Source organism: Culex quinquefasciatus, chromosome 2, assembly GCF_015732765.1.
Source record: "Culex quinquefasciatus strain JHB chromosome 2, VPISU_Cqui_1.0_pri_paternal, whole genome shotgun sequence".
In the NCBI taxonomy this organism is placed as follows: Eukaryota; Metazoa; Arthropoda; class Insecta; order Diptera; family Culicidae; genus Culex; species Culex quinquefasciatus.
Genome location: NC_051862.1, coordinates 218,559,892 through 218,573,042, shown reverse-complemented (window position 1 = coordinate 218,573,042; position 13,151 = coordinate 218,559,892). Strand labels below are relative to the sequence as shown.

At 33.9% G+C, this 13,151-nt stretch overlaps 1 protein-coding gene across 6 annotated transcripts in view; it reads right to left on the bottom strand.

Moving 5' to 3' along the window:
• Positions 1 to 13,151, bottom strand: part of LOC6032123 (ankyrin repeat domain-containing protein 29) — a 366,194-nt gene that overhangs the window by 336,372 nt on the left and 16,671 nt on the right. The gene's annotated exons all lie outside the window — the stretch shown is intronic.

Genomic DNA, 13,151 nt, shown 5'->3' with positions numbered 1-13,151 from the left:
CAAATGTATCAATCCAACCCGTTATTTTCCTGAATGAGGTTAGATTCCCCAAAAAATGTATTACCCAACCAATCCACCCCGCTTACGCACTGAATCATTCATCGTGTTTTGATGTGGTTTGCATTCTGGAAATGAATTGCCCTCAACTTTCACGCCCCACCAAATTTCAACAACACTATAAAACCAAGGAAGCCCATAAAAACCGCGCGAGGATTTTTAGTACCCGCGAAACAAGTTTGGGCGGCGCACGCCACGCCACGTTCCGCGGCCGGGTCTGCTGGCGCCAAAAAACTTGTCAATTTTTGCACATTGTTAAAGAAGTTGATGTGAGTTTTGTTCTGTGTCCGATTCCCTGGAAGGGGAGATGGAGGAAAACAGGTGCGCAGTAAACGGGAGCAATTTGTCCACGTCCGTTTATGCTGCTGCCTTAATGGCACGAAACCCTGCCTGTTTGAAAGAGTTAGCTCTGAACTTTCTGGGTTGGTTTTTTTCGATGATTTTAATTATAGGTGTTGATGATGATAGAGTGGTTGAGGCAGGCTCGTTTGCTTGATGAGCAGGTCTGACTCTTTACTCAAAATTGTAACGTTTTTGAAACTACCAACAAGCAGGCAATTCGACGATGATTACTCTACATAGACAGCTGCAAAAAGTTGTTGTTCGGCACAAGTTGAAATCTGTTCCAATTTGGGCAATGTTAAATATTGAGGTTCGTCGTTTGCGCCACCCAAGTCTCCCTCAGTTTTTTACCCTTTTCAAGCGCAAACACAGCGAGTCTATCGAATATCAAACAGCTTGCTACCCTGCAATTCAATTTGCATTAATTTGATCTTCATTAGCCCCGCGTTTTTCGAGTCATATCGATCCGGAGAAAAAAAAAGCAGTCCCCACCAATAATTTGCATTTTGGCGAAAAACAAAATTCAATAACCAATAATTTAACTGTTACAATACAAATTACTCACCGGCGAAACGAAAAGTCGAGCTCAACTTTTAATTTTCCGCTCGCACTCTCTGTGCGATGTTTTCGATGATTTCACTCGCGCAAAAAAAACGCTGCCGGCGTAAAATTACACAACCGAAAGACCGTTAAAAAGGCGTCACCGCCGAGGTGCTCTCGGTGCGTTTATAATTATGGGAACGCCGTGCATTTTGTACGTGTGTAAACACACCATCTTTTTATCCATTTTGATGTTCACGTTTTCCAAAGAGAAGCCCAAATTGTATTGAGTAATCGCACCCATCGACTTTTTAATCTGCGCACTTTTCTCTGTCTTCTTTTTGTTTTGATTGTTTTCCTTCAAATTTTCCGGCGGCTGGCTGTAATGGGAGATTCACTTTCAGCGGCGGAATCCCACAGTAATAATCTTATCAAATGCATTCCTTCAGCTGGTTGGGCGCTAATCAGCACAACATTGAAAGTGGTTACATTATTACAGGGGCAATTTACCATAGAAAACATTAAAAATTATCCATTTTCATGAATTTTGGTGTGAGTGTGAGTGTGAGTGTGAGTGTGAGTGTGAGTGTGAGTGGGAGTGTGAGTGTGAGTGTGAGTGTGTTAGTTTCAAATTCAATACTGGAATTCAGAAACAACAGAATGGAAATTTCTTTTCATTCTAAATCAAATACTCCACTCACATTTGTTTGCAATTTGTCTGGATTGAGTAGACTGCATTGCATTAAGCATTTTTTTCACTGCTTAAACACCTAATAAACAAGTCAATTTAACCACCCTCTATCCACCCTTCCCAAAGCACCCATTGAAGAGCTTTGCCGCCAGAAGCCGCACTCTACAGTCACTACTTCTTCTTCTTCTGCTGCTGCACATGCAAACAAGATGTTACACTCGCTAATTTATTATTTGTTATTTTGGCTGGGTAAGTTTGCTCGCACCACACAACCATCAGAGTTTACTGTGCACTTTGCGCGGGCAGCCCAATCGTCGAGAGAATAAAATATAAAAAAACGAGTTTAAAAAAGCATGTCTTCATGTGGTGTGAAGTTTTCACATTATTGCAGGCAAACAATAAAACAAGCGCGAAGTCGGTTCGCTCAAGAAGGAGGTAGCACACACTTGGGAGGGAAATAAAAAAAGTGATTTAGAAATAAAACTGTGAGCAAAGTACCAGCAGGGTTTAAAAAATGCGAGGAGAAAAAAAAACTTTGACGGGTTAACTCGTCCAACGCTGTCGTCCCCAGGAGAAAGGTGAACGGCAGCGTAAAAGAGGGGATCGAGCCACCTAGTAGTATTGTTGATTGTAGTAATTATATCATTTTATTAATAATTGACAAAAAACACTATTTTTTAAATATATGTATATATGTTTGGCTACACTCGAATTTGTCTACCTTCGATTTTGGCAATTTTGGCAAAACCTACTTGGGGCCATTCAAATAATTCAGAAAATTTATATTTTTTGGCGTAATAAAAATGTCTTACGGATATAAAGGTTGATTAGGTTTGTTTTTTTGAGAAAAACACTTAATTTATGATAACGTAATCCTGCATTACTTCTTCTTATTAGATTTGTTGTTACATTTTTGTAATTCTGATTTACAAAAAATATTAATGGCGTAGATTTTTACTTGTGATTACCTGTCCAGAAAATTTTATACTGCCATTTTTCTGCTCTACAATTTTTCACGCTCGACTTTTTGTACAATTTTGAAAACTAAAATTTTAAATAAGCTTCTTTTATTCACAAACACTCTCACAAAATGCTTAAATCAGATTAAAAAAAAACACTTGGATTTTTAATAGCCCATTTTCCGTGAATAAAAGATAGTTGTGTAATATTCAGCAACTATTAAAATATAAAAACTTCTTGGGGCCATTCAATAATGACGTAACGAAAAGAGAAAAAAAATATTAACGGCGAAATAAAAATTTCTCTGGGAAATAAAGGTTAATGGTTTATTTTTTTAGAAAATCACGTTGCAAGACGTTTGTTAGTGAAAACATTCTCTACTCTATTCATTTCGTGATTAATGGATTGACCCTAAACCATTACCCATAATTCTAGGGAGGTTTACGATATTTATGGATTGTTTCCTCAAAAGTTTAATTTTTTTTAACATATAAATACAATACTGTTTTGTCAGCATAAAAATCACCTCATGTTGCTAAAAACGGGAAGACAGTGTACTTATTTGCTTTTCCTTTTATTTTTAAAAGAGTGTAATGTTTATAAATAACTGCCACAATAAAATGTGTTTTTTTTAAATAAAAAAAAAAGTAATTTTTAACCTGACATGGTCTATATCAGGGGTGCTCAAAGTTTTTGGATGCCGGGCCAAATTTGAAGCTCAAATGAGCTTGCGGGCCATATGTACAAAATTTGTTTTTTATATAATGAAAAAAAAAAATAGATTTATAAATTTAAAAGACTAATGTTACATTTATTCTTAAAATTTATCTTTTTTAACATTTTCGTAATTGAAAAATAATAGAAAACGGAAAATGACAGTTTTCCTTCAGTTTTGTTGATATTATTATTGTTTTCGGTATTTGAAAAAAGGTATTTATTTGAATATACTTGTGTTTTCATTGAAATTTAATGTTTTCTTTTCTATATTTTGAAAATGGGAACATCAAATTGGAACAATTTATGTTAAGGCATAATATTATCTTTAAATTGACTGTAACAAAAGAAATTTGTTAGATTTTTATTTAACAATTAGGCCGATGCAAACATTTAAAAAAAGATTTTGTTCCTCAACTCTGGTCATGGTCGAGGAGAGGCAAAAAAAATAAAAGAAATACATAAAATTGATTATGTATGCCAGGATATTCAATATAATGATAAAAAAAATGTTGAAAAATGAAAAAAAAAACACATTTTGATTTGCAACCATAATTTTTAAAATATGTAAGATTCGACGAAAAAAAAACATTTTAGCGAAAAACACTTTTTGTTGTTCATTCAGAGTTCATTAAAATTCACAGCTTTTTTCAATAAACCCTAAGCATGCCCAAAATTATTAAAAAACGCAGAGGAATGTATTTAAAATGGATTTCAGCTGATTGCACTTAAATAACAAAAGCTTAGAACTATATTTGCAACCGCTTTATTCCTCCGATTTCAAAATTTAGTCTGTCTGAATGAGATGGTAGTCAATAAGATTCGTTATCCAACTGCCATGAGTTCGAATCCCAAGGTGGAATGTTTCTAAGTGCAAAGTGAGTTTGAGGCCCAGTTTATTGGTCATAATAACTTTGAAATTAATATGGAACGCTTATATTTTTTCTTTTATTACAGTTTTATACTTTAGTCAAATTTGAAAGTTTCATAAACATTTCCAAAATGTTTGAGCATTTTGACAATATTTACTAGTTTCACACACATTGAAACGTGTGAAAATGTTTCAATTAGAAAGATTTTTGAACAACATATTTGTATCGTTAAATAAAAACAAAAAAAGAATAAATTATTAGTTTTATATTAACAATTAAAATTTTAAAATAAAGTTTCATTTTAAAAAAAAAAACATTTTACAAATGGCCAACGGGCCATTTTACTGGATCATTCAAAATGAGTCCGCGGGCCATAAAATATCACCTCGCGGGCCACGTTTGGCCCGCGGGCCATACTTTGGTCACCCCTGGTCTATATTGTTATAAAATCAGCATGTAAAATTTAGATTCTATTTTACAATTTCTCCAAAAAAACGGTAGAATTTTCAAGTATTACACTTCTTCTGAGATCGGATTTTCAATTTGTTGTAATTTGTGATTACGTAATCCTGCATTACATCTTTTGTAATTCTGAATTACAGAAAAAATAATGGCGTAATTTTTAATTTGTGATTGCGTGTCTACAATTTTTCACACTCGATTTTTTGAAGAATTTTGAAAAAACAGTTTCTTTTTTCACAAACAACCGCACACAATGCTCAAATTAAAAAAAAATCCGTTTAAATTTTGGATGGCTAATTTTCCTTAAATAAAAAAAATGCGAGATAGGCAGGAACTAAAATTTACTTTCGGTAGATTAAATGATGCCAAGCATTCATGATGAAATGATTTTTCTAAAAAACGAGTTCTGTTGCTATTTGAACTAATGCTAAACAAGTTTCTTTTTTAAAATGTTATACATCTATCTTAAAAAATTTATAAAAAATGGCTATGAATTTGATGATAATCCTGAAATAAACCTCAGAGAGAAGGTTGGCGATTTCCCACGCTCTATGTAAAAAAGATTTTTGTTGTATGGAAAGTTGTGACAAGTTTTGGAATGGAGTTGAGGTTTGATATTTAAAAAAAAAGTGTCCACGTGGTTTAGGGATGGCCCATCCACGATTAGAACTCGTTTTAATGGAGAAAATCGTGACACTCTATGAGAATTAAAACAATTCATTTAGGCTATATTTTGAAAGCAAATCTCAAACGGATTTATAAATTAAATAGAATTTTTTCTGTAGATTATACCATTTTTGAAGATTTGGTAACTCTTACGTGTGCAACCCGAGCAGGAAGAGGAATACCAAATTTTGCTTTTGCATAATCCTCAAGAAGAATTTTAAAGGGTTCAGGCATACCAAAATTTGGTATTGATACCAAAAAAAGGTAGTATTATTACGCATTTCCCTTGGGTATCTAAAAATTTTGAACTAAATTCATCTAAATTTTAAAAAGGCAGCAACATATCACTCTAATTCTCCATAAAAACTTTGGAAAAAACACTTCTTCTGAGATTTTTTGTAATTTGTGATAACGTAATCCTGTATTATAGGTTTTGTCATTACATTTTTGTTATTCTGAATTACAAAAAAAATAATAGCGCAGATATTTTCTTAAATCAAATGTTTCTCTTCAAATTGCAAAGCTTTTCCTAAACTAATAAAGCAAACAGCAATGACGATTGTTTTTTGCACTCCAAAACTAAACCCCCGACTCACCAAACAAAACCACGTCCAGTGAGCTAAAGCTTTGGAGAGGTGAGAGGGCACTCTCTGCTGTTGCCGCTGTTGGTGCTGGTAATTTTATGTTATTACGATGGTTAATTTGTTGCTACAATTAAAGGTCACGCGACGTGATTTGCCCGCGCCAGTTGGACTCGACTTTTTGAGGGGGGGATGGGGAAAGGTAGAACTCCAATTCATTGGCAAAGTTTTTAATAGTTGAATGAGTATGTTTTTAAAAGGTCGTAGTTTTTTTGTTTTATTATTTTTTTTAGGTTTTAAATGTCTTGTTAGAAAAATTATTGAATTGTTGGTAAAATTTCATTCAACTTCAACTTAAAAACTTCATCAACAATTAAATTAAACTACAATGAAGGGGGAGGGTATTGAAATTGGTTGTGAACTCAAAATAAGGGGGTAATTTGTTCGCTGCAAACGCCACGGAAGTGCATGGTACGCGTAACAAGATTAGCAGTTCCGATGACGCCCGAACGACGACGACGACGGAGGTTACGGTTTGGCATGTCACATGGGGGAGAAGTTTCCGGCTTTGTCGCCGGTGTTGGGCGGTCGTCGCTGATGGATGAAATTAATTCGCGTTGAATTATTCAAATTAGTGGAATACCCCCGTCGCACTCAAGTAAATTGACTTTGTGGAATTGTTTGCCATTTTCAAGATTAAAGGGAAAATAGTTTCACTTGGTAAATTAATTATTTGAAGGTACATTTTACAGTATTACAATTGTATTATCTGTAACTTTAATAAAAGTCAAATTTACACAACTATATTTACACAAAACCCACAACTTCGCAGCAAAGCAAATTAGTTACTGGTAATTATAAAAATATCATTCACTCCTAACAAATCCATCACACACCACACTACAAAGTTGGCAAACAAACCTCCTAAATCAACAATTTGCCCCCAGAGCAGCAGCAGCAGCAGTTTGCAATGCGGCTAAATTAGTGCATTTCCCCTTCCCCACGAGGGTTCAAAACCATTTGCAGGATTTTTGACGTCCATAAACACCCCATAATTAGAACCTGCTAGCGCAAAAGAGTTGACTTTTCGGTGGGGAGGGCAGCTGATGGATCTGCGCGCATCGTTAGCATTTTTCACCGCAAACTCACCCCCCAAAAAAGGTGTTATTAGGGTGGTTCAGAGTTGGACACTTTCTTTGAAGATATTTGGGAAACTGTTCACAAAATCGTGAACAAACGTTTATGAAATTGTGACCCATATAGACAAGTCTGCTCAACTTCATGGTACATTTTCATCGAAATCGAATGGATTCCATCGTGGTTCATAGATTCATAGTTCCCGTTTTGCGAACAGTTTTTGTTCATGTCCACAGAAGCTTCCTTACAGAAACACAGTTTTCAATGCCATGAACGTTTTTTCATGAAACTGGAAACGTCATAGTCATCCATTTTATGTTATTGTAAATTTTCATATTGTAAACAATTTTTTTTTTTGCGGTTCGCAGTTTCGTGAATATTTGTTCACATTTTTGTGAACTGCTTTTTTGTCTTGTTCGTTAATGTTCATACTGAACCACCCTAATCCACACGCTGTCTAGTTAAGGTGAAAGGTATCATGCGCCTGGCGTTAAGGAGGAAGGGCATCATCCTCATTTGGTTGGATTTTTGACCTGACGGTTGAAAAACTCCCGTTTCAAAATAAAGCAGCACCAAAATTGCGCGTTTCTCGCGCGCATCACGACGTTGATAGTAGTTGCTGGAATAATAATAAAATTGCATCACCGAAAAGCGAAGCCCACCTTCGCTCTCGCTATTTGGCAGACGATCGTTTGCGCGGTGATGGATCGGAGACTGCTCCTCCAGTGTAAAGTACTGTTTTAGTTAGTCAGTCAGTCAACCGAGAAACGATACGGTGCGATGTACCGGGTTGCGATAAGGTCACATACAATTAGACGTTTTTTCCATATTTATAACAAAACACGATATTTTTGTAGTTGATATCAGTAAACGCTTCGATTTCGTCTAGGTATGGTAGATTTGGGCTCCCTGAATACGGTCTTATCGACAGAATTGAATTTTAGTTAATTTCTAGCCAATATATAAAATTGTAAAATTGGATATAAATACTATGGAATCATCTTGAGCCACCATGCGCACCCTCGTTTATGTATGGGGGTACCAAAAATAAAGGGGTGCGCATGGTTTCTCAAGATGACTCAACAGCATTTATAACCAAATTTACAACTTTATTTTTTGTCACTAAAATTCAATTCTGGAGCGTGTTCAAGGAGCCCAAATCTATCATACCTTGATAAAACTGAAGCGTTTACTGACTTCAACTTCAAAATTGTTGTTGTCAAAGAAACATATTTTTAACAAAAATAAACATTACCATCAAAAATTAAAAAAAAAAGATGTCATAAAATTTCGTCCATTTGTCTGTGATCTGGGCTGCACGTCTATCTGGGAATGCAACCAGCCGCTACGATGCTCACTGCTGGTATCATCAAATTTGGGCTCTTCCAAACCTTCACACAATGAACTGAAGCTCATGCGGTTTCATATTAATTATGATGGTCGGAAAACTTAAGGGCCAGGTCTCTAAACCCGTCGTCAAGTGTGGCCAAAAATGTTGGCAGTTTGAAATGCATGCCAATTTTTTTTTTCATCCACGCAAAACTAGACAAAAATTGTAATTTACCAACAACCATAAAAAAAATATTATAATTCATGTCTTCTGATTTGAGAGCAGTCTCAGTTATGTGGAATTTTAAACAGTTTCCAGCAAGAGTGTAAACGATCGGTTCCGGTCTGTGACTCCTTCCTCAAGTAACGCAGTAAAGATCTGTCTGAGGTGATAACCACGTAAAGTTCAAGGTAACGAACAAATTTGAGTGGGGTAAATCATTGCAACTGCGCTTTTATGGTGGTTTTATGGTTGAACCGTAACATTTATTATTATTATTTTTTGTTGATTAAACTCAACTTTGCTCTAAAATGTTTCACAGTGTTGACAATCCGGACTAAACCGTTAAAAATAATCGGATAATATGCTCTATATTATTTTTTTGTTCAAAGATTTTTACTGAAAAATTTAATTTTAAGAAGATTGTGTGTTTAAAAATAAACAGAATCATTTTTTAGATTTTTTTGCCTAACCGAAAACGGAAAAATATCCTCTTTTGTTTGCTCTTGTTCGACATTCTTCCCCTCCCGGAAGTAATGTGTCTGTCTGCAAAAGAAGTGAAACCCCATGAAAATGTTTTCCCTCAATTTCCCCCCTCAAAACTACGATTAAAATATTACTCTCGCAACAAAAAAAAGTAAACTTCCCAACCCAACCAGAAAAGCGCTCCACTCACATAATTACGGTTTGCCTCCACGTGGATTCAATTGAACGCCAGAAGTTGCGACGAAATGACACGTTATTCATAGTTTATAAGCGACCCTTCAAGATGGCGAAGACATTTTGGAGCGGAACGCGACACGAGAAGTGGAGTGTCGCACGGAAAAGTGACACACTAAAGTGGCTTTCCCTGTTTGGCGTGACATTTGAATGTTTATTTGACATTTGAATGTTTATTTATTCAGCACCGCTGCCGGGACCTTCCTCAATGTGTTTTTCGCAGGCACGTGTGCTTTTTAGGACAAATTTGTTGATGGAATTTCCTGAATTTTCGTATGATTTCAGAAATAAGAATTCAAAACCAAATTTTTCCTCAAATAAAAATCAATTTGACGACATCGACAGTCCAACCCCAGCACACCATGAAAAAGACAAGAAATCCGATTACATCACCAACTAATTGCAATTTGATTCATTTTTTATCCAACCTTAGCTCTAGCTCCCCCCCAAATAATTCGTCATCACTGAAATCGAAAGTCGTTTGCAGTCGAGGGTTGGCAGATATAGGCAGCTTGAACGCGCACTTGAACACTCACCACCACCAGTCAATGATTTATACGAAACGGGGTCCATATTTTCGGCCTGAACCATCCAGCCGTTGGAAATTCATTTCCCCCTGAAGTGTAGCAAGAAATCGTCGACCAGATGCGTTTGGTGTGATGTAAGGCGGAAAATGACTTGTTTTAAAATTCTTACATATTTTCACAAACGTTCGGAAACTGTCTGCGACTTCAAATATGATTATTGTCAAAATTATATATTTGGCTAAAGGTTTAAAATAGCTTAATTTTACTTCTTCTTAACTTTGAAATTATAAAAATATTTAACGAATTTTAATTAACATAATTTTTTTCGGCATAAAAAATGAATCAACAGTGTTGTTGAAATATAACAATTTAAAATTTTTATAGCATTTAGCATACCTCAATATTATATTTTTATAGATAAGGCCGTTGCAAATATTTTTTGATATTTATGTCCCTCGACTCTGACCAAAGTCGAGGGGGTGGAACAAAAATTAAAATAAAGTATAAAAAATGAAATTACGAGCCATGGTTTCAACATTTTAATAAAAAAAAAGTGATTCAAACTGCATTATGGGAGCGTTCTTTTATTACGAAACGCAACAATTTGGATGCATTTTAGATTGTTTTCAATTGATCGAACTTTTATTTTCATGTTAATTTTAAAGTTTTTTGAAAAAAAAACTTTTTTTTGCCCTCTGATTTTTTGGACCAGTTTTGAAGGGAGGGCGACATAAACTTTGAAAAATATTTGCAACGGCCTAACTTTGAAATAAAAATACAGAGGAAAAATAGAAAATATGCAAGGTAACGTCCTTTTGAAAAGTAACCTTAGATTTGCATTGAGACTAAAATATGCAAAATATTTGTCCAAAAAGGTAAATGAAAAATTCTGTACAAATCTGGATTTTTTTTAATTTGAATTTATTTTTTTTTATTTGGATAAAATCGATGGTTGATCTAGTGTCTTCGGCAAAGTTGTAGGATATGATCAGTGTTGCCAGATAAATCTGGAAATACAAGATTTTTCAAGCGTCAACCGGTATAAAGATTTACCATACTTAGATTGTGAACAACTCTTCGAACAAAATAAAAGAGTTTGATGTTATTTCGAAAAAAAATAAATATTAATATAACTTAATGTAAATTCAACCTTTTTGAGACTTATAATTAAATTAAACCATCTGAATTCAACAAACTTTTGAATGAATTTATGACTTCCCTTCCCTATTCATAAATGATTGATTTTAATCTGCCAGATTTTTCCAGTTTTTTATGACTTTTTAGAAAAAAGATACACGGAAAAAACTTCTTTTTAAAATGACAGTTTATTACTAAAAGAATGGTTTCGAAGAAGTGATTTTTTGAATAAAAAAAAATTAAAATATTGTCAAATAAAATTTCAAAAATATTTAATTTGTTTTAAGAAACATATCATTTCAATTGAAAATGGAACCAACTGTTTCCGAGATATCAAAGTGGAAAATCAGATGTCACTGAAAAAAATCATTTTTTACTAAATTTAAACTGTAAAAAGATGTAAAAGAAAACTAGAAGCCGTGGATTCGACTTATGCTAAAAAGGAATATCGTTAAAAAAATAAATATTATTTGCGAGGGTACTTTTCCTTCATGATTTATTTTCAAAGAGCAAAAAAATAGACATTTTTCCCAAAAAAAATCTTTAAATTTAACTTTAACTTCAACGTGAACACAATGTACTTAATCAAAAATATTTGTGAAGACATTTTCGATTGCAAATTAGATTTGAATTTGAAAATAAATTTTTGTTTTGCAAGAAATCACACTTTTTCAAAATATATATATATATATATATCTCTAGTATCAGATTTTGCACAATCCTAAACGCTTGCTCAAAAGATGCCTGAATTTTCAAAATTCTTTTGATAATGGAAAAAGTATTGGAAAAAATCAAGTTTTAATGAAAAAGTAAAAAAAAAAGTTTTTTTTTTTGTTTACCGTCAACCGGAGTGACATTGGATCTGGGGGTAAGATTGGGTCATTCAAAAATGCTCACCACCAGACCCAATGTCACCCCTGATTACGGTACCTATTTTTCACTAAAGTTTGTCGTAATTTTAAAAATCTGAAAAAATCTAAATTTCGCAAAGGATTTCATTTTTAGCATTGAAACTAGAATAAATATTTTCCAAAATATCATCTATTGAAAACTGAAGGCTAATTGGAAAGCACTTAAAAAAATATTTTTTCCTTATTTTCATTCTTTGAAAGGCCATATCCCATATACAAAGGTCAGATCGACAATATCAACAAAAAAAAGAAGAGAATTTTCTCAGCTAGGAAAGCTGAGAAAAAAAATAAGAAATGGACGATTTGCCTGAAAATTGCCGCGTTCAAGGCCAATTCAATCAAAATTTCACTAAAGTACTAGTAAAAATCGATAAAATCGTAAAAAAAGTTTTTTTTCAAAAAATCAAATAAAAACGTCCAGTACAAAGCTTAGAACTTGGCAATTTTAGTCCTCTAAACATGCCAAAAAAATTAAAAAAGGGGGTTTGTCAAAACGAAGTTTTGTAAAAAAAAGTTATTTAAAAAAAAGTCCATCCTCAAATTACAGGTTTTCGAACGTTTTCAAAGCACAGCTCCCTTGTTTGTATGGAGACTTGTATGTAGAAACTCATGATGCAAAATGGCTGATTTGGACAACAATATAAAATTTAAAATCCCTATAAACAATTGGGACAAGCTAGAGAATTACTGTTATATCGAAATAGTTGGTAATTAAAATATTTGTAAACAAACATAAAAAAACGTAACTTAATCCACCTTTAGGTGGTTGGTGCCTTCCTCTCATTTATAGAGTGATTACAATCCCCTAAAGTGTCCACATGGTTTATGGATCTCCCCTAACGTGATCGCAGCACCTAAGAGGTCCTAATAAAAATAAGTGACGAGTAAAAAAAAAACAGACTTCCTACAGACTTTTTGTCAAGATTATACAGTCACCGCCGTTCAGGAAAATGGCATCCCTCTACAAGACTTTTTTCGTGGCGATCAGACGGGACCATTTGAGGTTATGTAAATTCAGACTATTTTTTAAACTGCTTGTAATTTTAGATAGGTAAGTCAGATCTTGAAAATTCTTAATCCACAAGAAAGGTCTTTTCATATGCTTTCTAAAAATATATAATATGTGAGGGTTTCATGAAAAAACCACCCTTTTTACCATAATTTTAATTTAATATGAAACAGTTTTTTTAACATAACTTTTTAAATACATGATAAAACTGCATGAATTTAAATAGCAACTTAGGGGACGTTAAGACGGATCGATTAAACCCATTCCGGCCAAAAT